This window comes from Ambystoma mexicanum, chromosome 7q (assembly GCF_040938575.1).
Source record: "Ambystoma mexicanum isolate Mex_15411 chromosome 7q, UKY_AmexF1_1, whole genome shotgun sequence".
NCBI lineage: Eukaryota > Metazoa > Chordata > Amphibia > Caudata > Ambystomatidae > Ambystoma > Ambystoma mexicanum.
Window position 1 is genome coordinate 1,136,925,519 of NC_090941.1, and position 25,882 is coordinate 1,136,951,400.

Below are 25,882 nucleotides of genomic sequence, written 5' to 3' on the forward strand. Positions count from 1 at the left end.
TGCCTTGAGGGCCTTTCAAGGGATAAAAAGGTGGGCACTTCTTCCACAGTGCCCATAGCAGGAACGGCCTCGGATGAGAACAGTGATGCAGGCCAACTGGCTGAACATTGCAGTTTTGAATTTCAGATGTCTTGAAACCTCATAGAAATACAGCTTCAAGCTTGTAAGTGCTTACCTATTGAGGTTGAAGTTCTGTTAACTAAACAACAGCTCTGGAAGTGTATGTTATAATATTTAGAGAATAATTGCATTTGAGCATCAGGTGCTCACCTAACAGGAGTTCTTTCTATTTTTCTTTAGTTAGTAAGTGCTTCCATGTTAGGTGAGCAATTGTTGCAATATCTCCACTACAGAAAACCATCTCTCTATACTTTCAAAATCTTCACCAAGCAAGCTCAGAAAAGAGCGGGAAAAATGTGGGAGGAGCTACTTAATGGTTTGGTGCCTTCAGGGCCTTTCAAGGGATAAAAAGGCGAGCACTTCTTCCACAGTGCCCATAACAGTAACAGCCTCAGACAAGAACAGGGATGCAGACCCATTGGCTGAACATTGCAGTTTTGAATTTCAGATGTCTTGAAACCTCATAGAAATACAGCTTCATGGTTATAAGTGCTTACCTTTTGAGGTTGAAGTTCTGTGAACTAAACAGCAACTTTGGAAGTGTATGTTATAATATTTAGGATGGATTGCATTTGAACATCAGGTGCTCACCTAACAGGAGTTCTTTCTATTTTTCTTTAGTTAGTAAGTGCTTCCATGTTAGGTGAGCAATTGTTGCAATATCCCCACTACAGAAAACCATCTCTCTATACTTTCAAAATCTTCACCAAGCAAGCTCAGAAAAGAGCGGGAAAAATGTGGGAGGAGCTACTTAATGGTTTGGTGCCTTGAGGGCCTTTCAAGGGATAAAAAGGTGGGCACTTCTTCCACAGTGCCCATAGCAGGAACGGCCTCGGATGAGAACAGTGATGCAGGCCAACTGGCTGAACATTGCAGTTTTGAATTTCAGATGTCTTGAAACCTCATAGAAATACAGCTTCAAGCTTGTAAGTGTTTACCTATTGAGGTTGAAGTTCTGTTAACTAAACAACAGCTCTGGACGTGTATGTTATAATATTTAGGATGGATTGCATTTGAACATCAGGTGCTCACCTAACAGGAGTTCTTTCTATTTTTCTTTAGTTAGTAAGTGCTTCCATGTTAGGTGAGCAATTGTTGCAATATCTCTACTACAGAAAACCATCTCTCTATACTTTCAAAATCTTCACCAAGCAAGCTCAGAAAAGAGCGGGACAAATGTGGGAGGAGCTACTTAATGGTTTGGTGCCTTGAGGGCCTTTCAAGGGATAAAAAGGTGGGCACTTCTTCCACAGTGCCCATAGCAGGAACGGCCTCGGATGAGAACAGTGATGCAGGCCAACTGGCTGAACATTGCAGTTTTGAATTTCAGATGTCTTGAAACCTCATAGAAATACAGCTTCAAGCTTGTAAGTGCTTACCTATTGAGGTTGAAGTTCTGTTAACTAAACAACAGCTCTGGAAGTGTATGTTATAATATTTAGAGAATAATTGCATTTGAGCATCAGGTGCTCACCTAACAGGAGTTCTTTCTATTTTTCTTTAGTTAGTAAGTGCTTCCATGTTAGGTGAGCAATTGTTGCAATATCTCCACTACAGAAAACCATCTCTCTATACTTTCAAAATCTTCACCAAGCAAGCTCAGAAAAGAGCGGGAAAAATGTGGGAGGAGCTACTTAATGGTTTGGTGCTTTGAGGACCATTCAAGGGATAAAAAGGTGGGCACTTCTTCCACGGTGTCCATAACAGGAACAGCCTCAGATGAGAACAGTGATGGAGGCCCACTGGCTGAACATTGCAGTTTTGAATTTCAGATGTCTTGAAACCTCATAGAAATACAGCTTCATGGTTGTAAGTACCCACCTTTTGAGGTTGAAGTTCTGTGAAATAAACAACAACTCTGGAAGTTTATGTTATGATATTTAGGGAACAATTGCATTTGAGTCTCAGGTGCTCACCTAACAGGAGTTCTTTCTATTTTTCTTTAGTTTTTTTCTTTAGTTAGTAAGTGCTTCCATGTTAGGTGAGCAATTGTTGCAATATCTCCCTACAGAAAACCATCTCTCTATACTTTGAAAATCTTCACCAAGCAAGCTTACAAAAGAGTTGGAAAAATGTGGTAGGAGCTTCTTAATGGTTTGGTGCCTTCAGGGCCTTTCATGGGATAAAAAGGCGAGCACTTCTTCCACAGTGCCCATACCAGGAACAGCCTCAAATGAGAACAGTGATGCAGGCCCACTGGCTGAACATTGCAGTTTTGAATTTCAGATGTCTTGAAACCTCGTAGGAATACAGCTTCAAGGTTGTAAGTGCTTACCTTTTCAGGTTGAAGTTCTGTGAAATAAACATAAACTCTGGAAGTACATGGTATAATATTTAGGGATGGATTGCATTTGAACATCAGGTGCTCACCTAACAGGAGTTCTTTCTATTTTTCTTTAGTTAGTAAGTGCTTCCATGTTAGGTGCGCAATTGTTGCAATATCTCCACTACAGAAAACCATCTCTCTATACTTTCAAAATCTTCACCAAGCAAGCTCAGAAAAGAGCGGGAAAAATGTGGGAGGAGCTTCTTAATGGTTTGGTGCCTTCAGGGCCTTTCAAGGGATAAAAAGGCTAGAACTTCTTCCACAGTGCCCATACCAGGAACAGCCTCAGACAAGAACAGGGATGCAGACCCTTTGGCTGAACATTGCAGTTTTGAATTTCAGATGTCTTGAAACCTCATAGAAATACAGCTTCAAGCTTGTAAGTGCTTACCTTTTGAGTTTGAAGTTCTGTGAAATAAACAACAACTCTGGAAGTACATGGTATAATATTTAGGGATGGATTGCATTTGAGCATCAGGTGTTCACCTAACAGGAGTTCTTTCTATTTTTCTTTAGTTAGTAAGTGCTTCCATGTTAGGTGAGCAATTGTTGCAATATCCCCACTACAGAAAACCATCTCTCTATACTTTCAAAATCTTCACCAAGCAAGCTCAGAAAAGAGCGGGAAAAATGTGGGAGGAGCTACTTAATGGTTTGGTGCCTTCAGGGCCTTTCAAGGGATAAAAAGGCGAGCACTTATTCCACAGTGCCCATACCAGAAACAGCCTCTGACAAGAACAGGGATGCAGACCCTTTGGCTGAACATTGCAGTTTTGAATTTCAGATGCCTTGAAACCTCATAGAAATACAGCTTCAAGCTTGTAAGTGCTTACCTTTTGAGTTTGAAGTTCTGTGAAATAAACAACAACTCTGGAAGTACATGGTATAATATTTAGGGATGGATTGCATTTGAGCATCAGGTGTTCACCTAACAGGAGTTCTTTCTATTTTTCTTTAGTTAGTAAGTGCTTCCATGTTAGGTGAGCAATTGTTGCAATATCCCCACTACAGAAAACCATCTCTCTATACTTTCAAAATCTTCACCAAGCAACCTCAGAAAAGTGCGGGAAAAATGTGGGAGGAGCTACTTAATGGTTTGGTGCCTTGAGGGCCTTTCAAGGGATAAAAAGGTGGGCCCTTCTCCACAGTGCCCATAGCAGGAACGGCCTCGGATGACAACAGTGATGCAGGCCAACTGGCTGAACATTGCAGTTTTGAATTTCAGATGTCTTGAAACCTCATAGAAATACAGCTTCATGGTTATAAGTGCTTACCTTTTGAGTTTGAAGTTCTGTGAAATAAACAACAACTATGGAAGTACATGGTATACTATTTAGGGATGGATTGCATTTGAGCATCAGGTGTTCACCTAACAGGAGTTCTTTCTATTTTTCTTTAGTTAGTAAGTGCTTCTATATTAGGTGAGCAATTGTTGCACTATCCCCACTACAGAAAACCATCTCTCTATACTTTCAAAATCTTCACCAAGCAAGCTCGGAAAAGAGCGGGAAAAATATGGGAGGAGCTACTTAATGGTTTGGTGCCTTGAGGGCCTTTCAAGGGATAAAAAGGTGGGCACATCTTCCACAGTGCCCATACCAGAAACAGCCTCTGACAAGAACAGGGATGCAGACCCTTTGGCTGAACATTGCAGTTTTGAATTTCAGATGCCTTGAAACCTCATAGAAATACAGCTTCAAGCTTGTAAGTGCTTACCTTTTGAGTTTGAAGTTCTGTGAAATAAACAACAACTCTGTTAACTAAACAACAGCTCTGGAAGTGTATGTTATAATATTTAGAGAATAATTGCATTTGAGCATCAGGTGCTCACCTAACAGGAGTTCTTTCTATTTTTCTTTAGTTAGTAAGTGCTTCCATGTTAGGTGAGCAATTGTTGCAATATCCCCACTACAGAAAACCATCTCTCTATACTTTCAAAATCTTCACCAATGAAGCTCAGAAAAGAGCAGGAAAAATGTGGGAGGAGCTACTTAATGTTTTGGTGCCTTCAGGGCCTTTCAAGGGATAAAAATGCGAGCACTTCTTCCACAGTGCCCATAACAGGAACAGCCTCAGACAAGAACAGGGATGCAGACCCACTGGCTGAACATTGCAGTTTTGAATTTCAGATGTCTTGGAACCTCACAGAAATATAGCTTCAAGGTTGGCACCTGCGTTTTATATATGTGTAAGTGCTTCCCTTTTGAGGTTGAAGTTCTGTGAACTAAACAGCAATTTTGGAAGTGTATGTTATAATATTTAGGATGGATTGCATTTGAACATCAGGTGCTCACCTAACAGGAGTTATTTCTATTTTTCTTTAGTTAGTAAGTGCTTCCATGTTAGGTGAGCAATTGTTGCAATATCTCCACTACAGAAAACCATCTCTCTATACTTTCAAAATCTTCACCAAGCAAGCTCAGAAAAGAGCGGGAAAAATGTGGGAGGAGCTTCTTAATGGTTTGGTGCCTTCAGGGCCTTTCAAGGGATAAAAAGGCGAGCACTTCTTCCACAGTGCCCATAACAGGAACAGCCTCAGACAAGAACAGGGATGCAGACCCATTGGCTGAACATTGCAGTTTTGAATTTCAGATGTCTTGAAACCTCATAGAAATACAGCTTCAAGCTTGTAAGTGCTTACCTTTTGAGTTTGAAGTTCTGTGAAATAAACAACAACTCTGGAAGTACATGGTATAATAATTAGGGATGGATTACATTTGAGCATCAGGTGTTCACCTAACAGGAGTTCTTTCTATTTTTCTTTAGTTAGTAAGTGCTTCCATGTTAGGTGAGCAATTGTTGCAATATCCCCACTACAGAAAACCATCTCTCTATACTTTCAAAATCTTCACCAGGCAAGCTCAGAAAGAGCGGGAAAAATGTGGGAGGAGCTACTTAATGGTTTGGTGCCTTCAGGGCCTTTCAAGGGATAAAAAAGCAAGCACTTCTTCCACAGTGCCCATAACAGGAACAGCCTCAGACAAGAACAGGGATGCAGACCCATTGGCTGAACATTGCAGTTTTGAATTTCAGATGTCTTGAAACCTCATAGAAATACAGCTTCATGGTTATAAGTGCTTACCTTTTGAGGTTGAAGTTCTGTGAACTAAACAGCAACTTTGGAAGTGTATGTTATAATATTTAGGATGGATTGCATTTGAACATCAGGTGCTCACCTAACAGGAGTTCTTTCTATTTTTATTTAGTTAGTAAGTGCTTCCATGTTAGGTGAGCAATTGTTGCAATATCCCCACTACAGAAAACCATCTCTCTATACTTTCAAAATCTTCACCAAGCAAGCTCAGAAAAGAGCGGGAAAAATGTGGGAGGAGCTACTTAATGGTTTGGTGCCTTGAGGGCCTTTCAAGGGATAAAAAGGTGGGCACTTCTTCCACAGTGCCCATAGCAGGAACGGCCTCGGATGAGAACAGTGATGCAGGCCAACTGGCTGAACATTGCAGTTTTGAATTTCAGATGTCTTGAAACCTCATAGAAATACAGCTTCAAGCTTGTAAGTGCTTACCTATTGAGGTTGAAGTTCTGTTAACTAAACAACAGCTCTGGAAGTGTATGTTATAATATTTAGAGAATAATTGCATTTGAGCATCAGGTGCTCACCTAACAGGAGTTCTTTCTATAGTTCTTTAGTTAGTAAGTGCTGCCATGTTAGGTGAGCAATTGTTGCAAAATCTCCACTACAGAAATCCATCTCTCTATACTTTCAGAATCTTCACCAAGCAAGCTCAGAAAAGAGCGGGAAAAATGTGGGAGGAGCTACTTAATGGTTTGGTGCCTTGAGGGTCTTTCAAGGGATAAAAAGGTGGGCACTTCTTCCACAGTGCCCATAGCAGGAATGGCCTTGTATCAGAACAGTGATGCAGGCCCACTGGCTGAACATTGCAGTTTTGAATTTCAGATGTCTTGAAACCTCACAGAAATACAGCTTCAAGGTTGTAAGTGCTTACCTATTGAGGTTGAAGTTCTGTGAACTAAACAACTCTTGAAGTGTATGTTATAATATTTAGAGAATAATTACATTTGAGCATCAGGTGCTCACCTAACAGGAGTTCTTTCTATAGTTCTTTAGTTAGTAAGTGCTGCCATGTTAGGTGAGCAATTGTTGCAAAATCTCCACTACAGAAATCCATCTCTCTATACTTTCAGAATCTTCACCAAGCAAGCTCAGAAAAGAGCGGGAAAAATGTGGGAGGAGCTACTTAATGGTTTGGTGCCTTGAGGGCCTTTCAAGGGATAAAAAGGTGGGCACTTCTTCCACAGTGCCCATAGCAGGAACGGCCTCAGATGAGAACAGTGATGCAGGCCCACTGGCTGAACATTGCAGTTTTGAATTTCAGATGTCTTGGAACCTCACAGAAATACAGCTTCAAGGTTGGCACCTGCGTTTTATATATTTGTAAGTGCTTCCCTTTTGAGGTTGAAGCTCTGTGAAAAAAACAAAAAGTCTGCAAGTGTATGTTATAATATTTAGGGATGGTTTGCATTTGAGCATCAGGTGTTCACCTAACAGGAGTTCTTTCTATTGTTCTTTAGTTAGTAAGTGCTTCCATGTTAGGTGAGCAATTGTTGCAATATCTCCACTACAGAAAACCATCTCTCTATACTTTCAAAATCTTCACCAAGCAAGCTCAGAAAAGAGCAGGAAAAATGTGGGAGGAGCTACATAATGGTTTGGTGCCTTGAGTGCCTTTGAAGGGATAAAAAGGTGGGCACTTCTTCCACAGTGCCCATAGCAGGAACGGCCTCAGATGAGAACAGTGATGCAGGCCCACTGGCTGAACATTGCAGTTTTGAATTTCAGATGTCTTGGAACCTCATTGAAATACAGCTTCAAGGTTGTAAGTGCTTACCTTTTGAGGTTGAAGTTCTGTGAAATAAACAACAACTCTGGAAGTGTATGTTATAATATTTAGGGAACGATTGCATTTGAGCCTCAGGTGCTCACCTAACAGGAGTTCTTTCTATTTTTCTTTAGTTTTTTTCTTTAGTTAGTAAGTGCTTCCATGTTAGATGAGCAATTGTTGCAATATCTCCACTACAGAAAACCATCTCTCTATACTTTCAAACTCTTCACCAAGCAAGCTCAGAAAAGAGCGGGGAAAAATGAGGTAGGAGCTACTTAATGGTTTGGTACCTTGAGGGCCTTTCAGGGGATAAAATGACGAGCACTTCTTCCACAGTGCCCATACCAGGAACAGCCTCAGATGAGAACAGTGATGCAGGCCCACTGGCTGAACATTGCAGTTTTGAATGTCAGATGTCTTGACACATCGTAGAAATACAGCTTCAAGCTTGTAAGTGCTTACCTATTGAGGTTGAAGTTCTGTTAACTAAACAACAGCTCTGGAAGTGTATGTTATAATATTTAGAGAATAATTGCATTTGAGCATCAGGTGTTCACCTAACAGGAGTTCTTTCTATTTTTCTTTAGTTAGTAAGTGCTTCCATGTTAGGTGAGCAATTGTTGCAATATCTCCACTACAGAAAACCATCTCTCTATACTTTCAAAATCTTCACCAAGCAAGCTCAGAAAGAGCGGGAAAAATGTGGGAGGAGCTACTTAATGGTTTGGTGCCTTCAGGGCCTTTCAAGGGATAAAAAGGCGAGCACTTCTTCCACAGTGCCCATAACAGGAACAGCCTCAGACAAGAACAGGGATGCAGACCCATTGGCTGAACATTGCAGTTTTGAATTTCAGATGTCTTGAAACCTCATAGAAATACAGCTTCATGGTTATAAGTGCTTACCTTTTGAGGTTGAAGTTCTGTGAACTAAACAGCAACTTTGGAAGTGTACGTTATAATATTTAGGATGGATTGCATTTGAACATCAGGTGCTCACCTAACAGGAGTTCTTTCTATTTTTCTTTAGTTAGTAAGTGCTTCCATGTTAGGTGAGCAATTGTTGCAATATCCCCACTACAGAAAACCATCTCTCTATACTTTCAAAATCTTCACCAAGCAAGCTCAGAAAAGAGCGGGAAAAATGTGGGAGGAGCTACTTAATGGTTTGGTGCCTTGAGGGCCTTTCAAGGGATAAAAAGGTGGGCACTTCTTCCACAGTGCCCATAGCAGGAACGGCCTCGGATGAGAACAGTGATGCAGGCCAACTGGCTGAACATTGCAGTTTTGAATTTCAGATGTCTTGAAACCTCATAGAAATACAGCTTCAAGCTTGTAAGTGCTTACCTATTGAGGTTGAAGTTCTGTTAACTAAACAACAGCTCTGGAAGTGTATGTTATAATATTTAGAGAATAATTGCATTTGAGCATCAGGTGCTCACCTAACAGGAGTTCTTTCTATTTTTCTTTAGTTGGTAAGTGCTTCCATGTTAGGTGAGCAATTGTTGCAATATCTCCACTGCAGAAAACCATCCATCTATACTTTCAAAATCTTCACCAAGCAAGCTCAGAAAAGAGCGGGAAAAATGTGGGAGGAGCTACTTAATGGTTTGGTGCCTTCAGGGCCTTTCAAGGGATAAAAAGATGGGCACTTCTTCCACAGTGCCCATAGCAGGAACGGCCTCGGATGAGAACAGTGATGCAGGCCAACTGGCTGAACATTGCAGTTTTGAATTTCAGATGTCTTGAAACCTCATAGAAATACAGCTTCAAGCTTGTAAGTGCTTACCTATTGAGGTTGAAGTTCTGTTAACTAAACAACAGCTCTGGAAGTGTATGTTATAATATTTAGAGAATAATTGCATTTGAGCATCAGGTGCTCACCTAACAGGAGTTCTTTCTATTTTTCTTTAGTTAGTAAGTGCTTCCATGTTAGGTGAGCAATTGTTGCAATATCTCCACTACAGAAAACCATCTCTCTATACTTTCAAAATCTTCACCAAGCAAGCTCAGAAAGAGCGGGAAAAATGTGGGAGGAGCTACTTAATGGTTTGGTGCCTTCAGGGCCTTTCAAGGGATAAAAAGGCGAGCACTTCTTCCACAGTGCCCATAACAGGAACAGCCTCAGACAAGAACAGGGATGCAGACCCATTGGCTGAACATTGCAGTTTTGAATTTCAGATGTCTTGAAACCTCATAGAAATACAGCTTCATGGTTATAAGTGCTTACCTTTTGAGGTTGAAGTTCTGTGAACTAAACAGCAACTTTGGAAGTGTATGTTATAATATTTAGGATGGATTGCATTTGAACATCAGGTGCTGACCTAACAGGATTTCTTTCTATTTTTCTTTAGTTAGTAAGTGCTTCCATGTTAGGTGAGCAATTGTTGCAATATCCCCACTACAGAAAACCAAGTGCTTCTATGTTAGGTGAGCAATTGTTGCACTATCCCCACTACAGAAAACCATCTCTCTATACTTTCAAAATCTTCACCAAGCAAGCTCAGAAAGAGCGGGAAAAATGTGGGAGGAGCTACTTAATGGTTTGGTGCCTTCAGGGCCTTTCAAGGGATAAAAAGGCGAGCACTTCTTCCACAGTGCCCATACCAGGAACAGCCTCAGACAAGAACGGGGATGCAGACCCATTGGCTGAACATTGCAGTTTTGAATTTCAGATGTCTTGAAACCTCATAGAAATACAGCTTCATGGTTATAAGTGCTTACCTTTTGAGGTTGAAGTTGTGTGAACTAAACAGCAACTTTGGAAGTGTATGTTATAATATTTAGGATGGATTGCATTTGAACATCAGGTGCTCACCTAACAGGAGTTCTTTCTATTTTTCTTTAGTTAGTAAGTGCTTCCATGTTAGGTGAGCAATTGTTGCAATATCCCCACTACAGAAAACCATCTCTCTATACTTTCAAAATCTTCACCAAGCAAGCTCAGAAAAGAGCGGGACAAATGTGGGAGGAGCTACTTAATGGTTTGGTGCCTTGAGGGCCTTTCAAGGGATAAAAAGGTGGGCACTTCTTCCACAGTGCCCATAGCAGGAACGGCCTCGGATGAGAACAGTGATGCAGGCCAACTGGCTGAACATTGCAGTTTTGAATTTCAGATGTCTTGAAACCTCATAGAAATACAGCTTCAAGCTTGTAAGTGCTTACCTATTGAGGTTGAAGTTCTGTTAACTAAACAACAGCTCTGGAAGTGTATGTTATAATATTTAGAGAATAATTGCATTTGAGCATCAGGTGCTCACCTAACAGGAGTTCTTTCTATTTTTCTTTAGTTAGTAAGTGCTTCCATGTTAGGTGAGCAATTGTTGCAATATCTCCACTACAGAAAACCATCTCTCTATACTTTCAAAATCTTCACCAAGCAAGCTCAGAAAGAGCGGGAAAAATGTGGGAGGAGCTACTTAATGGTTTGGTGCCTTCAGGGCCTTTCAAGGGATAAAAAGGCGAGCACTTCTTCCACAGTGCCCATAACAGGAACAGCCTCAGACAAGAACAGGGATGCAGACCCATTGGCTGAACATTGCAGTTTTGAATTTCAGATGTCTTGAAACCTCATAGAAATACAGCTTCATGGTTATAAGTGCTTACCTTTTGAGGTTGAAGTTCTGTGAACTAAACAGCAACTTTGGAAGTGTATGTTATAATATTTAGGATGGATTGCATTTGAACATCAGGTGCTGACCTAACAGGATTTCTTTCTATTTTTCTTTAGTTAGTAAGTGCTTCCATGTTAGGTGAGCAATTGTTGCAATATCCCCACTACAGAAAACCAAGTGCTTCTATGTTAGGTGAGCAATTGTTGCACTATCCCCACTACAGAAAACCATCTCTCTATACTTTCAAAATCTTCACCAAGCAAGCTCAGAAAGAGCGGGAAAAATGTGGGAGGAGCTACTTAATGGTTTGGTGCCTTCAGGGCCTTTCAAGGGATAAAAAGGCGAGCACTTCTTCCACAGTGCCCATACCAGGAACAGCCTCAGACAAGAACGGGGATGCAGACCCATTGGCTGAACATTGCAGTTTTGAATTTCAGATGTCTTGAAACCTCATAGAAATACAGCTTCATGGTTATAAGTGCTTACCTTTTGAGGTTGAAGTTGTGTGAACTAAACAGCAACTTTGGAAGTGTATGTTATAATATTTAGGATGGATTGCATTTGAACATCAGGTGCTCACCTAACAGGAGTTCTTTCTATTTTTCTTTAGTTAGTAAGTGCTTCCATGTTAGGTGAGCAATTGTTGCAATATCCCCACTACAGAAAACCATCTCTCTATACTTTCAAAATCTTCACCAAGCAAGCTCAGAAAAGAGCGGGACAAATGTGGGAGGAGCTACTTAATGGTTTGGTGCCTTGAGGGCCTTTCAAGGGATAAAAAGGTGGGCACTTCTTCCACAGTGCCCATAGCAGGAACGGCCTCGGATGAGAACAGTGATGCAGGCCAACTGGCTGAACATTGCAGTTTTGAAATTCAGATGTCTTGAAACCTCATAGAAATACAGCTTCAAGCTTGTAAGTGCTTACCTATTGAGGTTGAAGTTCTGTTAACTAAACAACAGCTCTGGAAGTGTATGTTATAATATTTAGAGAATAATTGCATTTGAGCATCAGGTGCTCACCTAACAGGAGTTCTTTCTATTTTTCTTTAGTTAGTAAGTGCTTCCATGTTAGGTGAGCAATTGTTGCAATATCTCTACTACAGAAAACCATCTCTCTATACTTTCAAAATCTTCACCAAGCAAGCTCAGAAAAGAGCGGGACAAATGTGGGAGGAGCTACTTAATGGTTTGGTGCCTTGAGGGCCTTTCAAGGGATAAAAAGGTGGGCACTTCTTCCACAGTGCCCATAGCAGGAACGGCCTCGGATGAGAACAGTGATGCAGGCCAACTGGCTGAACATTGCAGTTTTGAAATTCAGATGTCTTGAAACCTCATAGAAATACAGCTTCAAGCTTGTAAGTGCTTACCTATTGAGGTTGAAGTTCTGTTAACTAAACAACAGCTCTGGAAGTGTATGTTATAATATTTAGAGAATAATTGCATTTGAGCATCAGGTGCTCACCTAACAGGAGTTCTTTCTATTTTTCTTTAGTTAGTAAGTGCTTCCATGTTAGGTGAGCAATTGTTGCAATATCTCCACTACAGAAAACCATCTCTCTATACTTTCAAAATCTTCACCAAGCAAGCTCAGAAAAGAGCGGGAAAAATGTGGGAGGAGCTACTTAATGGTTTGGTGCCTTCAGGGCCTTTCAAGGGATAAAAAGGTGGGCACTTCTTCCACAGTGCCCATAGCAGGAACGGCCTCGGATGAGAACAGTGATGCAGGCCAACTGGCTGAACATTGCAGTTTTGAATTTCAGATGTCTTGAAACCTCATAGAAATACAGCTTCAAGCTTGTAAGTGCTTACCTATTGAGGTTGAAGTTCTGTTAACTAAACAACAGCTCTGGAAGTGTATGTTATAATATTTAGAGAATAATTGCATTTGAGCATCGGGTGCTCACCTAACAGGAGTTCTTTCTATTTTTCTTTAGTTAGTAAGTGCTTCCATGTTAGGTGAGCAATTGTTGCAATATCTCCACTACAGAAAACCATCTCTCTATACTTTCAAAATCTTCACCAAGCAAGCTCAGAAAAGAGCGGGAAAAATGTGGGAGGAGCTACTTAATGGTTTGGTGCCTTCAGGGCCTTTCAAGGGATAAAAAGGCGAGCACTTCTTCCACAGTGCCCATAACAGTAACAGCCTCAGACAAGAACAGGGATGCAGACCCATTGGCTGAACATTGCAGTTTTGAATTTCAGATGTCTTGAAACCTCATAGAAATACAGCTTCATGGTTATAAGTGCTTACCTTTTGAGGTTGAAGTTCTGTGAACTAAACAGCAACTTTGGAAGTGTATGTTATAATATTTAGGATGGATTGCATTTGAACATCAGGTGCTCACCTAACAGGAGTTCTTTCTATTTTTCTTTAGTTAGTAAGTGCTTCCATGTTAGGTGAGCAATTGTTGCAATATCCCCACTACAGAAAACCATCTCTCTATACTTTCAAAATCTTCACCAAGCAAGCTCAGAAAAGAGCGGGAAAAATGTGGGAGGAGCTACTTAATGGTTTGGTGCCTTGAGGGCCTTTCAAGGGATAAAAAGGTGGGCACTTCTTCCACAGTGCCCATAGCAGGAACGGCCTCGGATGAGAACAGTGATGCAGGCCAACTGGCTGAACATTGCAGTTTTGAATTTCAGATGTCTTGAAACCTCATAGAAATACAGCTTCAAGCTTGTAAGTGCTTACCTATTGAGGTTGAAGTTCTGTTAACTAAACAACAGCTCTGGAAGTGTATGTTATAATATTTAGAGAATAATTGCATTTGCGCATCAGGTGCTCACCTAACAGGAGTTCTTTCTATTTTTCTTTAGTTAGTAAGTGCTTCCATGTTAGGTGAGCAATTGTTGCAATATCTCTACTACAGAAAACCATCTCTCTATACTTTCAAAATCTTCACCAAGCAAGCCCAGAAAAGAGCGGGAAAAATGTGGGAGGAGCTACTTAATGGTTTGGTGCCTTCAGGGCCTTTCAAGGGATAAAAAGGCGAGCACTTCTTCCACAGTGCCCATAACAGTAACAGCCTCAGACAAGAACAGGGATGCAGACCCATTGGCTGAACATTGCAGTTTTGAATTTCAGATGTCTTGAAACCTCATAGAAATACAGCTTCATGGTTATAAGTGCTTACCTTTTGAGGTTGAAGTTCTGTTAACTAAACAACAGCTCTGGAAGTGTATGTTATAATATTTAGAGAATAATTGCATTTGAACATCAGGTGCTCACCTAACAGGAGTTCTTTCTATTTTTCTTTAGTTAGTAAGTGCTTCCATGTTGGGTGAGCAATTGTTGCAATATCCCCACTACAGAAAACCATCTCTCTATACTTTCAAAATCTTCACCAAGCAAGCTCAGAAAAGAGCGGGAAAAATGTGGGAGGAGCTACTTAATGGTTTGGTGCCTTGAGGGCCTTTCAAGGGATAAAAAGGTGGGCACTTCTTCCACAGGGCCCATAGCAGGAACGGCCTCAGATGAGAACAGTGATGCAGGCCAACTGGCTGAACATTGCAGTTTTGAATTTCAGATGTCTTGAAACCTCATAGAAATACAGCTTCAAGCTTGTAAGTGCTTACCTATTGAGGTTGAAGTTCTGTTAACTAAACAACAGCTCTGGAAGTGTATGTTATAATATTTAGAGAATAATTGCATTTGAGCATCAGGTGCTCACCTAACAGGAGTTCTTTCTATTTTTCTTTAGTTAGTAAGTGCTTCCATGTTAGGTGAGCAATTGTTTCAATATCTCCACTGCAGAAAACCATCCCTCTATACTTTCAAAATCTTCACCAAGCAAGCTCAGAAAAGAGCGGGAAAAATGTGGGAGGAGCTACTTAATGGTTTGGTGCCTTCAGGGCCTTTCAAGGGATAAAAAGGCGAGCACTTATTCCACAGTGCCCATACCAGAAACAGCCTCTGACAAGAACAGGGATGCAGACCCTTTGGCTGAACATTGCAGTTTTGAATTTCAGATGCCTTGAAATCTCATAGAAATACAGCTTCAAGCTTGTAAGTGCTTACCTTTTGAGTTTGAAGTTCTGTGAAATAAACAACAACTCTGGAAGTACATGGTATAATATTTAGGGATGGATTGCATTTGAGCATCAGGTGTTCACCTAACAGGAGTTCTTTCTATTTGTCTTTAGTTAGTAAGTGCTTCCATGTTAGGTGAGCAATTGTTGCAATATCCCCACTACAGAAAACCATCTCTCTATACTTTCAAAATCTTCACCAAGCAAGCTCAGAAAAGAGCGGGAAAATGTGGGAGGAGCTACTTAATGGTTTGGTGCCTTGAGGGCCTTTCAAGGGATAAAAAGGTGGGCACTTCTTCCACAGTGCCCATAGCAGGAACGGCCTCGGATGAGAACAGTGATGCAGGCCAACTGGCTGAACATTGCAGTTTTGAATTTCAGATGTCTTGAAACCTCATAGAAATACAGCTTCAAGCTTGTAAGTGCTTACCTATTGAGGTTGAAGTTCTGTTAACTAAACAACAGCTCTGGAAGTGTATGTTATAATATTTAGGATGGATTGCATTTGAACATCAGGTGCTCACCTAACAGGAGTTCTTTCTATTTTTCTTTAGTTAGTAAGTGCTTCCATGTTAGGTGAGCAATTGTTGCAATATCCCCACTACAGAAAACCATCTCTCTATACTTTCAAAATCTTCACCAAGCAAGCTCAGAAAAGGGCGGGAAAAATGTGGGAGGAGCTACTTAATGGTTTGGTGCCTTGAGGGCCTTTCAACGGATAAAAAGGTGGGCACTTCTTCCACAGTGCCCATAGCAGGAACGGCCTCGGATGAGAACAGTGATGCAGGCCAACTGGCTGAACATTGCAGTTTTGAATTTCAGATGTCTTGAAACCTCATAGAAATACAGCTTCAAGCTTGTAAGTGCTTACCTATTGAGGTTGAAGTTCTGTTAACTAAACAACAGCTCTGGAAGTGTATGTTATAATATTTAGAGAATAATTGCATTTGCGCATCAGGTGCTCACCTAACAGGAGATCTTTCTATTTTTCTTTAGTTAGTAAGTGCTTCCATGTTAGGTGAGCAATTGTTGCAATATCTCTACTACAGAAAACCATCTCTCTATACTTTCAAAATCTTCACCAAGCAAGCTCAGAAAAGAGCGGGAAAAATGTGGGAGGAGCTACTTAATGGTTTGGTGCCTTCAGGGCCTTTCAAGGGATAAAAAGGTGGGCACTTCTTCCACAGTGCCCATAGCAGGAACGGCCTCGGATGAGAACAGTGATGCAGGCCAACTGGCTGAACATTGCAGTTTTGAATTTCAGATGTCTTGAAACCTCATAGAAATACAGCTTCAAGCTTGTAAGTGCTTACCTATTGAGGTTGAAGTTCTGTTAACTAAACAACAGCTCTGGAAGTGTATGTTATAATATTTAGAGAATAATTGCATTTGAGCATCAGGTGCTCACCTAACAGGAGTTCTTTCTATTTTTCTTTAGTTAGTAAGTGCTTCCGTGTTAGGTGAGCAATTGTTGCAATATCTCCACTACAGAATACCATCTCTCTATACTTTCAAAATCTTCACCAAGCAAGCTCAGGAAAGAGCGGGAAAAATGTGGGAGGAGCTACTTAATGGTTTGGTGCCTTCAGGGCCTTTCAAGGGATAAAAAGGCGAGCACTTCTTCCACAGTGCCCATAACAGTAACAGCCTCAGACAAGAACAGGGATGCAGACCCATTGGCTGAACATTGCAGTTTTGAATTTCAGATGTCTTGAAACCTCATAGAAATACAGCTTCATGGTTATAAGTGCTTACCTTTTGAGGTTGAAGTTCTGTGAACTAAACAGCAACTTTGGAAGTGTATGTTATAATATTTAGGATGGATTGCATTTGAACATCAGGTGCTCACCTAACAGGAGTTCTTTCTATTTTTCTTTAGTTAGTAAGTGCTTCCATGTTAGGTGAGCAATTGTTGCAATATCCCCACTACAGAAAACCATCTCTCTATACTTTCAAAATCTTCACCAAGCAAGCTCAGAAAAGAGCGGGAAAAATGTGGGAGGAGCTACTTAATGGTTTGGTGCCTTGAGGGCCTTTCAAGGGATAAAAAGGTGGGCACTTCTTCCACAGTGCCCATAGCAGGAACGGCCTCGGATGAGAACAGTGATGCAGGCCAACTGGCTGAACATTGCAGTTTTGAATTTCAGATGTCTTGAAACCTCATAGAAATACAGCTTCAAGCTTGTAAGTGCTTACCTATTGAGGTTGAAGTTCTGTTAACTAAACAACAGCTCTGGAAGTGTATGTTATAATATTTAGAGAATAATTGCATTTGCGCATCAGGTGCTCACCTAACAGGAGTTCTTTCTATTTTTCTTTAGTTAGTAAGTGCTTCCATGTTAGGTGAGCAATTGTTGCAATATCTCTACTACAGAAAACCATCTCTCTATACTTTCAAAATCTTCACCAAGCAAGCCCAGAAAAGAGCGGGAAAAATGTGGGAGGAGCTACTTAATGGTTTGGTGCCTTCAGGGCCTTTCAAGGGATAAAAAGGCGAGCACTTCTTCCACAGTGCCCATAACAGTAACAGCCTCAGACAAGAACAGGGATGCAGACCCATTGGCTGAACATTGCAGTTTTGAATTTCAGATGTCTTGAAACCTCATAGAAATACAGCTTCATGGTTATAAGTGCTTACCTTTTGAGGTTGAAGTTCTGTTAACTAAACAACAGCTCTGGAAGTGTATGTTATAATATTTAGAGAATAATTGCATTTGAACATCAGGTGCTCACCTAACAGGAGTTCTTTCTATTTTTCTTTAGTTAGTAAGTGCTTCCATGTTGGGTGAGCAATTGTTGCAATATCCCCACTACAGAAAACCATCTCTCTATACTTTCAAAATCTTCACCAAGCAAGCTCAGAAAAGAGCGGGAAAAATGTGGGAGGAGCTACTTAATGGTTTGGTGCCTTGAGGGCCTTTCAAGGGATAAAAAGGTGGGCACTTCTTCCACAGGGCCCATAGCAGGAACGGCCTCAGATGAGAACAGTGATGCAGGCCAACTGGCTGAACATTGCAGTTTTGAATTTCAGATGTCTTGAAACCTCATAGAAATACAGCTTCAAGCTTGTAAGTGCTTACCTATTGAGGTTGAAGTTCTGTTAACTAAACAACAGCTCTGGAAGTGTATGTTATAATATTTAGAGAATAATTGCATTTGAGCATCAGGTGCTCACCTAACAGGAGTTCTTTCTATTTTTCTTTAGTTAGTAAGTGCTTCCATGTTAGGTGAGCAATTGTTTCAATATCTCCACTGCAGAAAACCATCCCTCTATACTTTCAAAATCTTCACCAAGCAAGCTCAGAAAAGAGCGGGAAAAATGTGGGAGGAGCTACTTAATGGTTTGGTGCCTTCAGGGCCTTTCAAGGGATAAAAAGGCGAGCACTTATTCCACAGTGCCCATACCAGAAACAGCCTCTGACAAGAACAGGGATGCAGACCCTTTGGCTGAACATTGCAGTTTTGAATTTCAGATGCCTTGAAATCTCATAGAAATACAGCTTCAAGCTTGTAAGTGCTTACCTTTTGAGTTTGAAGTTCTGTGAAATAAACAACAACTCTGGAAGTACATGGTATAATATTTAGGGATGGATTGCATTTGAGCATCAGGTGTTCACCTAACAGGAGTTCTTTCTATTTGTCTTTAGTTAGTAAGTGCTTCCATGTTAGGTGAGCAATTGTTGCAATATCCCCACTACAGAAAACCATCTCTCTATACTTTCAAAATCTTCACCAAGCAAGCTCAGAAAAGAGCGGGAAAATGTGGGAGGAGCTACTTAATGGTTTGGTGCCTTGAGGGCCTTTCAAGGGATAAAAAGGTGGGCACTTCTTCCACAGTGCCCATAGCAGGAACGGCCTCGGATGAGAACAGTGATGCAGGCCAACTGGCTGAACATTGCAGTTTTGAATTTCAGATGTCTTGAAACCTCATAGAAATACAGCTTCAAGCTTGTAAGTGCTTACCTATTGAGGTTGAAGTTCTGTTAACTAAACAACAGCTCTGGAAGTGTATGTTATAATATTTAGGATGGATTGCATTTGAACATCAGGTGCTCACCTAACAGGAGTTCTTTCTATTTTTCTTTAGTTAGTAAGTGCTTCCATGTTAGGTGAGCAATTGTTGCAATATCCCCACTACAGAAAACCATCTCTCTATACTTTCAAAATCTTCACCAAGCAAGCTCAGAAAAGGGCGGGAAAAATGTGGGAGGAGCTACTTAATGGTTTGGTGCCTTGAGGGCCTTTCAACGGATAAAAAGGTGGGCACTTCTTCCACAGTGCCCATAGCAGGAACGGCCTCGGATGAGAACAGTGATGCAGGCCAACTGGCTGAACATTGCAGTTTTGAATTTCAGATGTCTTGAAACCTCATAGAAATACAGCTTCAAGCTTGTAAGTGCTTACCTATTGAGGTTGAAGTTCTGTTAACTAAACAACAGCTCTGGAAGTGTATGTTATAATATTTAGAGAATAATTGCATTTGCGCATCAGGTGCTCACCTAACAGGAGATCTTTCTATTTTTCTTTAGTTAGTAAGTGCTTCCATGTTAGGTGAGCAATTGTTGCAATATCTCTACTACAGAAAACCATCTCTCTATACTTTCAAAATCTTCACCAAGCAAGCTCAGAAAAGAGCGGGAAAAATGTGGGAGGAGCTACTTAATGGTTTGGTGCCTTCAGGGCCTTTCAAGGGATAAAAAGGTGGGCACTTCTTCCACAGTGCCCATAGCAGGAACGGCCTCGGATGAGAACAGTGATGCAGGCCAACTGGCTGAACATTGCAGTTTTGAATTTCAGATGTCTTGAAACCTCATAGAAATACAGCTTCAAGCTTGTAAGTGCTTACCTATTGAGGTTGAAGTTCTGTTAACTAAACAACAGCTCTGGAAGTGTATGTTATAATATTTAGAGAATAATTGCATTTGAGCATCAGGTGCTCACCTAACAGGAGTTCTTTCTATTTTTCTTTAGTTAGTAAGTGCTTCCGTGTTAGGTGAGCAATTGTTGCAATATCTCCACTACAGAATACCATCTCTCTATACTTTCAAAATCTTCACCAAGCAAGCTCAGGAAAGAGCGGGAAAAATGTGGGAGGAGCTACTTAATGGTTTGGTGCCTTCAGGGCCTTTCAAGGGATAAAAAGGCGAGCACTTCTTCCACAGTGCCCATAACAGTAACAGCCTCAGACAAGAACAGGGATGCAGACCCATTGGCTGAACATTGCAGTTTTGAATTTCAGATGTCTTGAAACCTCATAGAAATACAGCTTCATGGTTATAAGTGCTTACCTTTTGAGGTTGAAGTTCTGTGAACTAAACAGCAACTTTGGAAGTGTATGTTATAATATTTAGGATGGATTGCATTTGAGCATCAGGTGTTCACCTAACAGGAGTTCTTTCTATTTTTCTTTAGTTAGTAAGTGCTTCCATGTTATGTGAGCAATTGTTGCAATATCTCTACTACAGAAAACCATCTCTCTATACTTTCAAAATCTTCACCAAGCAAGCTCAGAAAAGAGCGGGAAAAATGTGGGAGGAGCTACTTAATGGTTTGGTGCCTTCAGGGCCTTTCAAGGGATAAAAAGGTGGGCACTTCTTCCACAGTGCCCATAGCAGGAACGGCCTCGGATGAGAACAGTGATGCAGGCCAACTGGCTGAACATTGCAGTTTTGAATTTCAGATGTCTTGAAACCTCATAGAAATACAGCTTCAAGCTTGTAAGTGCTTACCTATTGAGGTTGAAGTTCTGTTAACTAAACAACAGCTCTGGAAGTGTATGTTATAATATTTAGAGAATAATTGCATTTGAGCATCGGGTGCTCACCTAACAGGAGTTCTTTCTATTTTTCTTTAGTTAGTAAGTGCTTCCATGTTAGGTGAGCAATTGTTGCAATATCTCCACTACAGAAAACCATCTCTCTATACTTTCAAAATCTTCACCAAGCAAGCTCAGAAAAGAGCGGGAAAAATGTGGGAGGAGCTACTTAATGGTTTGGTGCCTTCAGGGCCTTTCAAGGGATAAAAAGGCGAGCACTTCTTCCACAGTGCCCATAACAGTAACAGCCTCAGACAAGAACAGGGATGCAGACCCATTGGCTGAACATTGCAGTTTTGAATTTCAGATGTCTTGAAACCTCATAGAAATACAGCTTCATGGTTATAAGTGCTTACCTTTTGAGGTTGAAGTTCTGTGAACTAAACAGCAACTTTGGAAGTGTATGTTATAATATTTAGGATGGATTGCATTTGAACATCAGGTGCTCACCTAACAGGAGTTCTTTCTATTTTTATTTAGTTAGTAAGTGCTTCCATGTTAGGTGAGCAATTGTTGCAATATCCCCACTACAGAAAACCATCTCTCTATACTTTCAAAATCTTCACCAAGCAAGCTCAGAAAAGAGCGGGAAAAATGTGGGAGGAGCTACTTAATGGTTTGGTGCCTTGAGGGCCTTTCAAGGGATAAAAAGGTGGGCACTTCTTCCACAGTGCCCATAGCAGGAACGGCCTCGGATGAGAACAGTGATGCAGGCCAACTGGCTGAACATTGCAGTTTTGAATTTCAGATGTCTTGAAACCTCATAGAAATACAGCTTCAAGCTTGTAAGTGCTTACCTATTGAGGTTGAAGTTCTGTTAACTAAACAACAGCTCTGGAAGTGTATGTTATAATATTTAGAGAATAATTGCATTTGAGCATCAGGTGCTCACCTAACAGGAGTTCTTTCTATAGTTCTTTAGTTAGTAAGTGCTGCCATGTTAGGTGAGCAATTGTTGCAAAATCTCCACTACAGAAATCCATCTCTCTATACTTTCAGAATCTTCACCAAGCAAGCTCAGAAAAGAGCGGGAAAAATGTGGGAGGAGCTACTTAATGGTTTGGTGCCTTGAGGGTCTTTCAAGGGATAAAAAGGTGGGCACTTCTTCCACAGTGCCCATAGCAGGAATGGCCTTGTATCAGAACAGTGATGCAGGCCCACTGGCTGAACATTGCAGTTTTGAATTTCAGATGTCTTGAAACCTCACAGAAATACAGCTTCAAGGTTGTAAGTGCTTACCTATTGAGGTTGAAGTTCTGTGAACTAAACAACTCTTGAAGTGTATGTTATAATATTTAGAGAATAATTACATTTGAGCATCAGGTGCTCACCTAACAGGAGTTCTTTCTATAGTTCTTTAGTTAGTAAGTGCTGCCATGTTAGGTGAGCAATTGTTGCAAAATCTCCACTACAGAAATCCATCTCTCTATACTTTCAGAATCTTCACCAAGCAAGCTCAGAAAAGAGCGGGAAAAATGTGGGAGGAGCTACTTAATGGTTTGGTGCCTTGAGGGCCTTTCAAGGGATAAAAAGGTGGGCACTTCTTCCACAGTGCCCATAGCAGGAACGGCCTCAGATGAGAACAGTGATGCAGGCCCACTGGCTGAACATTGCAGTTTTGAATTTCAGATGTCTTGGAACCTCACAGAAATACAGCTTCAAGGTTGGCACCTGCGTTTTATATATTTGTAAGTGCTTCCCTTTTGAGGTTGAAGCTCTGTGAAAAAAACAAAAAGTCTGCAAGTGTATGTTATAATATTTAGGGATGGTTTGCATTTGAGCATCAGGTGTTCACCTAACAGGAGTTCTTTCTATTGTTCTTTAGTTAGTAAGTGCTTCCATGTTAGGTGAGCAATTGTTGCAATATCTCCACTACAGAAAACCATCTCTCTATACTTTCAAAATCTTCACCAAGCAAGCTCAGAAAAGAGCAGGAAAAATGTGGGAGGAGCTACATAATGGTTTGGTGCCTTGAGTGCCTTTGAAGGGATAAAAAGGTGGGCACTTCTTCCACAGTGCCCATAGCAGGAACGGCCTCAGATGAGAACAGTGATGCAGGCCCACTGGCTGAACATTGCAGTTTTGAATTTCAGATGTCTTGGAACCTCATTGAAATACAGCTTCAAGGTTGTAAGTGCTTACCTTTTGAGGTTGAAGTTCTGTGAAATAAACAACAACTCTGGAAGTGTATGTTATAATATTTAGGGAACGATTGCATTTGAGCCTCAGGTGCTCACCTAACAGGAGTTCTTTCTATTTTTCTTTAGTTTTTTTCTTTAGTTAGTAAGTGCTTCCATGTTAGATGAGCAATTGTTGCAATATCTCCACTACAGAAAACCATCTCTCTATACTTTCAAACTCTTCACCAAGCAAGCTCAGAAAAGAGCGGGGAAAAATGAGGTAGGAGCTACTTAATGGTTTGGTACCTTGAGGGCCTTTCAGGGGATAAAATGACGAGCACTTCTTCCACAGTGCCCATACCAGGAACAGCCTCAGATGAGAACAGTGATGCAGGCCCACTGGCTGAACATTGCAGTTTTGAATGTCAGATGTCTTGACACATCGTAGAAATACAGCTTCAAGCTTGTAAGTGCTTACCTATTGAGGTTGAAGTTCTGTTAACTAAACAACAGCTCTGGAAGTGTATGTTATAATATTTAGAGAATAATTGCATTTGAGCATCAGGTGTTCACCTAACAGGAGTTCTTTCTATTTTTCTTTAGTTAGTAAGTGCTTCCATGTTAGGTGAGCAATTGTTGCAATATCTCCACTACAGAAAACCATCTCTCTATACTTTCAAAATCTTCACCAAGCAAGCTCAGAAAGAGCGGGAAAAATGTGGGAGGAGCTACTTAATGGTTTGGTGCCTTCAGGGCCTTTCAAGGGATAAAAAGGCGAGCACTTCTTCCACAGTGCCCATAACAGGAACAGCCTCAGACAAGAACAGGGATGCAGACCCATTGGCTGAACATTGCAGTTTTGAATTTCAGATGTCTTGAAACCTCATAGAAATACAGCTTCATGGTTATAAGTGCTTACCTTTTGAGGTTGAAGTTCTGTGAACTAAACAGCAACTTTGGAAGTGTACGTTATAATATTTAGGATGGATTGCATTTGAACATCAGGTGCTCACCTAACAGGAGTTCTTTCTATTTTTCTTTAGTTAGTAAGTGCTTCCATGTTAGGTGAGCAATTGTTGCAATATCCCCACTACAGAAAACCATCTCTCTATACTTTCAAAATCTTCACCAAGCAAGCTCAGAAAAGAGCGGGAAAAATGTGGGAGGAGCTACTTAATGGTTTGGTGCCTTGAGGGCCTTTCAAGGGATAAAAAGGTGGGCACTTCTTCCACAGTGCCCATAGCAGGAACGGCCTCGGATGAGAACAGTGATGCAGGCCAACTGGCTGAACATTGCAGTTTTGAATTTCAGATGTCTTGAAACCTCATAGAAATACAGCTTCAAGCTTGTAAGTGCTTACCTATTGAGGTTGAAGTTCTGTTAACTAAACAACAGCTCTGGAAGTGTATGTTATAATATTTAGAGAATAATTGCATTTGAGCATCAGGTGCTCACCTAACAGGAGTTCTTTCTATTTTTCTTTAGTTGGTAAGTGCTTCCATGTTAGGTGAGCAATTGTTGCAATATCTCCACTGCAGAAAACCATCCATCTATACTTTCAAAATCTTCACCAAGCAAGCTCAGAAAAGAGCGGGAAAAATGTGGGAGGAGCTACTTAATGGTTTGGTGCCTTCAGGGCCTTTCAAGGGATAAAAAGATGGGCACTTCTTCCACAGTGCCCATAGCAGGAACGGCCTCGGATGAGAACAGTGATGCAGGCCAACTGGCTGAACATTGCAGTTTTGAATTTCAGATGTCTTGAAACCTCATAGAAATACAGCTTCAAGCTTGTAAGTGCTTACCTATTGAGGTTGAAGTTCTGTTAACTAAACAACAGCTCTGGAAGTGTATGTTATAATATTTAGAGAATAATTGCATTTGAGCATCAGGTGCTCACCTAACAGGAGTTCTTTCTATTTTTCTTTAGTTAGTAAGTGCTTCCATGTTAGGTGAGCAATTGTTGCAATATCTCCACTACAGAAAACCATCTCTCTATACTTTCAAAATCTTCACCAAGCAAGCTCAGAAAGAGCGGGAAAAATGTGGGAGGAGCTACTTAATGGTTTGGTGCCTTCAGGGCCTTTCAAGGGATAAAAAGGCGAGCACTTCTTCCACAGTGCCCATAACAGGAACAGCCTCAGACAAGAACAGGGATGCAGACCCATTGGCTGAACATTGCAGTTTTGAATTTCAGATGTCTTGAAACCTCATAGAAATACAGCTTCATGGTTATAAGTGCTTACCTTTTGAGGTTGAAGTTCTGTGAACTAAACAGCAACTTTGGAAGTGTATGTTATAATATTTAGGATGGATTGCATTTGAACATCAGGTGCTGACCTAACAGGATTTCTTTCTATTTTTCTTTAGTTAGTAAGTGCTTCCATGTTAGGTGAGCAATTGTTGCAATATCCCCACTACAGAAAACCAAGTGCTTCTATGTTAGGTGAGCAATTGTTGCACTATCCCCACTACAGAAAACCATCTCTCTATACTTTCAAAATCTTCACCAAGCAAGCTCAGAAAGAGCGGGAAAAATGTGGGAGGAGCTACTTAATGGTTTGGTGCCTTCAGGGCCTTTCAAGGGATAAAAAGGCGAGCACTTCTTCCACAGTGCCCATACCAGGAACAGCCTCAGACAAGAACGGGGATGCAGACCCATTGGCTGAACATTGCAGTTTTGAATTTCAGATGTCTTGAAACCTCATAGAAATACAGCTTCATGGTTATAAGTGCTTACCTTTTGAGGTTGAAGTTGTGTGAACTAAACAGCAACTTTGGAAGTGTATGTTATAATATTTAGGATGGATTGCATTTGAACATCAGGTGCTCACCTAACAGGAGTTCTTTCTATTTTTCTTTAGTTAGTAAGTGCTTCCATGTTAGGTGAGCAATTGTTGCAATATCCCCACTACAGAAAACCATCTCTCTATACTTTCAAAATCTTCACCAAGCAAGCTCAGAAAAGAGCGGGACAAATGTGGGAGGAGCTACTTAATG